Consider the following 4,465-nt stretch of genomic DNA (forward strand, 5'->3'; position numbering starts at 1 on the left):
AGGAGGAGGAGGAGGAGGAGGAGGAGGAGGAGGAGGAGTGGGGGGGAGGAAAGGGGAGGAGGGGACGAAATAGGGGTCGGGAGCGGGGAGAAAGAAGTTATTTCAGCTGTGAAAAGGCTTTAATTTGCTCACTAGTTCCCCTTCTACGAGGAATAGAAAAAGCAAAACCTACTTCAGGCAAATTTATGAGTCTAACTTTTGGCAAATGGAGCCGCTTCCATTAATCTTCCTATGCATTCGAACCTTAGCAGGACTCTATATAGCAGTCAGCGGCATGGATAACGACCCTTCTGCCTGCAAACTTACTTTTAGATGAGAACACAAGCTCCTAAGCCGGTAAGATTAGTCGAGGAGAAAGAGGGGAGATAAAGTAGGTCCCTCTTTACAGGGCTTCTGTTATTGATAAGACCTCAGAATAATTTGTTTGACTCCACAGAGCTTAAATCTGGAATCCGTTCACCCTTCCAGGCAGTGCAATCCTCCCGAGCTCAGTGGCAACCTTAGATGCTCAGCGCTGATATGGCTCAGGAGAAAGCCCTGCTTTGGGGCCAAGAGCCGTTCAAAACCACCTCTTGAAGCCTCATATCTGTCAGGCTTCTTAGGTTGCTTGTAGCTTCTACTTGCTTTGAATAAAAATGTCGGAGCAGGTGAATGTGAATACAAAGGATGCTCACATGTTCACAAACCAGGGAGGCTGAAGGGGCATAAACGTAATTGCATCACCATTTATCGCTAAAAGCCTATGTGTGTAATGTGCTTATATGGTATCTGTGTAGGGAGGCAGTGGCTCTGGGAAGCCCACAGTGAGGTCCTCAAATCAGAGTTTCAGTATAGAAATCTGGCAGTTCTTAAGACTGGTGAGTTTCCTCTTTTTAAGTTAAGGGCGGTGCTACACACAGGCATTTTGTGAACTTGCAATAGCTAACTTGATTGAGTGATAAATCCGACCTTGGGGAAAAGGCTGAGAAAATGGTAAGAGTACATATATTAATATTAACATTAATATTAATATTATTATCATTATTTTAGGATGAGGAAACACTCTTGTGAACTGAGTATCTCTGCTCCAATATTTTCAGTTGACTTCAGTGTTCTGTAATTTAGAGCTCTTACTTCCTATTATGGATAGTCATGATTTTATGAATTGTTTGTTGTACCAAAAGTACTGAAATGCTACTAACTTGATTTTACATCCCTTCCCTTATCTCTCAATTTTGTGGTTGTGTGCAAACTTTTTTTCTGTCACAAGCGTTTTTACCATTTTTCACTAGACTATAACAACTGATATCAATAACTGAAGCAAACATCCTTACCTGTGGTACCCCAAATTCTAATTTGGCTCTCTGTACACTATGTACGTATATTGTCACTGGGGAATCCAGACTATATTTCTTTAAATGTGATTGAAAAATACCTTCTATAAACCATGGTATACCTTCCTAACCACAATGCTGCATGGTCACCAGAGTGGTGTGTGGCGTTGCTTTCTTCTCTCTCTCTCTCTTTGTGTGTGTGTGTGTGTGTGTGTGTGTGTGTGTGTGTATTCTGTGCATACACATATGTCAAAGTGCACATGCCTGTGCCCATGGGGGCCAGAGGGATCTTAGGTGTCCCGCTATATCATTCTCTCACTCTCTGCCTTCTTCCCTTGAGACATGGTCTCTCACTGAATGTCGTTCTAGACTGGCAGCCAGCAAATTCTGAATCACTACTCCCTCTATCTCAGCATGCTCTGGAGTACCAGGCACGAATGGACCATCACGTGTTTGTTTGTTGTTAGTTTCTTTTCATGGGTCCTGAGAATCTGAACACAGATTGTCTACCAAACACACTTACCTGCTGGTTTTTCTTCTTCAAATAAATTATTTTTTTTATGATTATCACAATATCCTCCAATAATTGTATGCCAACTTTGAGTCCATTTGTCTGGTTATGGGGCATCTGTATTTCAAAAAGGAGCAGCTTAGTTAGCTTTAAAATTCTCCAAAGTTTTAAAGGAGACAGAATACACATTATATTTTTAAAAGTATTTCAAGACACACTATAAAATACTAAGTTCAACATGTCTCCATGACTAAAAATATTAATTACGTTAATACAGGTCTAACTTCCTTATTTAACCATAGAATTCTGCAAAATGTGTTCTATTTTAACATTATCCATGATTGTTGCCTTAAAGTGCTGATGAGTAACTTGTTATAAAGCCTCATTACAATTTCAGCTATGACCTTTTATTCCACTAGAAGTGTCTTATGTTTTGTGTGCAATGAAATGCATTAATATTATTATCAATATTTTATTAGTATACGGTATATATTATTTCATTAAAATTAATTATTGCAATATTTTATATATTATTTATAATAATGTAGTTATTATTTAATAATATTAAGGGCCATAATATTATGTCTGCTGTCATACAAAGAAGGGCTTTGGATATTTTATTCAGGCCCTAGTAGTTGAAGAAAATAAATGCTAGAGCTGACCCTGGTGGTGGTGGGTGGTGGTGGTGGTGGTGGTTGCAGCCAAGGGTGTAAGAGCAGGAGCGCTGACCCCACCCCTTGTCTGCTTGTGGTAGAAGAGATGCCCTTCTCTCTACTCTTTCCTGCCCCTTACTGTCTGCAGAGGGTATGAGAACTGGTCTGGAGTTCACAAGAGAGAGAGCTGGAGAGTTGGTTCTGCCCTTCATTCACTGGAGCACAGTAGGGTAGGTCCTGGTGGTGGTAGGGGTGAGGAGGTACTGGGGAGGTGAGCAGGTCCCAAGAGCAGGAGAGCAGGAGAGCTGACCCTGCCCCCTCGCAGACTGCAGCATTGCTTGAGCTAACAGAGACAGTGCTACTTGCTGAGCTCCTCCTGGTGGTGCAGATGCAGGGAGCTGGTGGCTGACCCACTTCACTACCACTCAGGCCTATATCCAGGGCTTTGAGTTGACCCACCCCAACAGGCACATCATCTATGAAAAGTCCAGCCTTGCAGATGCACAGCTGCAGGATCTACTGACATAAGGCGGCAACAGGATAGCCAAGAGAAGCCCTAGTAAGGATCCAGCCAGAAGCCTCAAAATCGTCCAGTGACTCATCACAATCATCAAGTAAAGATGCGAGGACCAAAGGGTCTACTGTGTGATACACTGTGTGATACACTGTGACACACTACAGCCTTACAACAATGTTGTCTCTAAATTCTGTCTTATTTTCTTTTCTTCTGTGGGGAAGATTGCAAAGGTAGAAGACAGATATGAAGAAATGGGGAAATAACTGAGATTGGGGTACATGATATGAAACCCACAAAGAATCAATAAAAAAGTTTTACAAAATGATTCATAAATATACCTGGATGTTTATATGCACATAGAGCAAATGTAAGCATAACAAACCCATCCAAATTTTTTTCAAAAGGTTTCTCAAAATATTATTATATTTTATCCAAACCTCTTATAGGAAAACTAGGATTTGAGTATTGATGTTCCCCAACCTCGTTTTCATTATAGCTTCCAGTCTTACCATGTTTTAATTACTGTCAGTTAACTAAGAGGATTTTATACCTTCATCATCAAATCTCATACTTGTCAGAGACTTTAGAAATCATCTAATGTTTGCTGATCCTGGGCGATAGTTTGAGTCATCTAGGATGCTTTGAAAAAAAAAAAAATCAGACCTCCCACAGTTGGAGACTCTGATATTAGAGGCAGCAATATTTTAAATGCCATAGAATGACCATCACATTTGACAGCATTCTGTGGGAAAGTGAATTTTCTTTATAACACTTAGCTAAACTTTTATTTAACCTGTGATTGACCACAGCAGAAACAGCATCCCTCTAAACTATGCCTTTTGTTTTTCTTTCTGACCTGTCTGTTACAACAGCTTTTCCCATACTGGAGCTAATCTTTCCTGTAACTTGCACCTGATTATCTCAGTGTCACGTGACAAAAACAAAACAAAACAAAACAACAACAAAAAACCTTAAGTTTTCTTTTATATTGTATTCATTTGACTATTTGAAGGTGACTTGAGTGTCTTAAGTTTGTTTCAGGATCAGCAATCCAAAATCAAAGATAGTTTTTGTTGTTGTTCTAAATTTTTCAACCATTTCAGCCATGGTTCTTTTCTGGACACATTGCCACCCACTCCCTATATTTTTCTAGGATGTCTAGGAGAAGTACAAATGAGTCACCATCCTCTGAAGCTTTCAAAGATGTATTGAGTTGAAAATTGCTCTGCTATTTATATGGTTCTTACTCTCAGCTGATATGATTGTGTTTTCATGATACAAGAAGATGATGATTGTTGCGAGCCATATCATTCGCCATTATAGGATGGCGCTGGCTTCCACTGCCCATCTGATAATAGTAATGACTCAGCACAAGTCGTCTTTGCCCAGCCTTATGTTATTGAAGTGATTCTTGCTTTAGCCTATCCCGTGGCAACAGTCAGACACAGAGCACCTGGGCAGTAAACGCTCC

The sequence above is a fragment of the Mus pahari genome, chromosome 19, assembly GCF_900095145.1.
Source record: "Mus pahari chromosome 19, PAHARI_EIJ_v1.1, whole genome shotgun sequence".
Classification (NCBI taxonomy): Eukaryota; Metazoa; Chordata; class Mammalia; order Rodentia; family Muridae; genus Mus; species Mus pahari.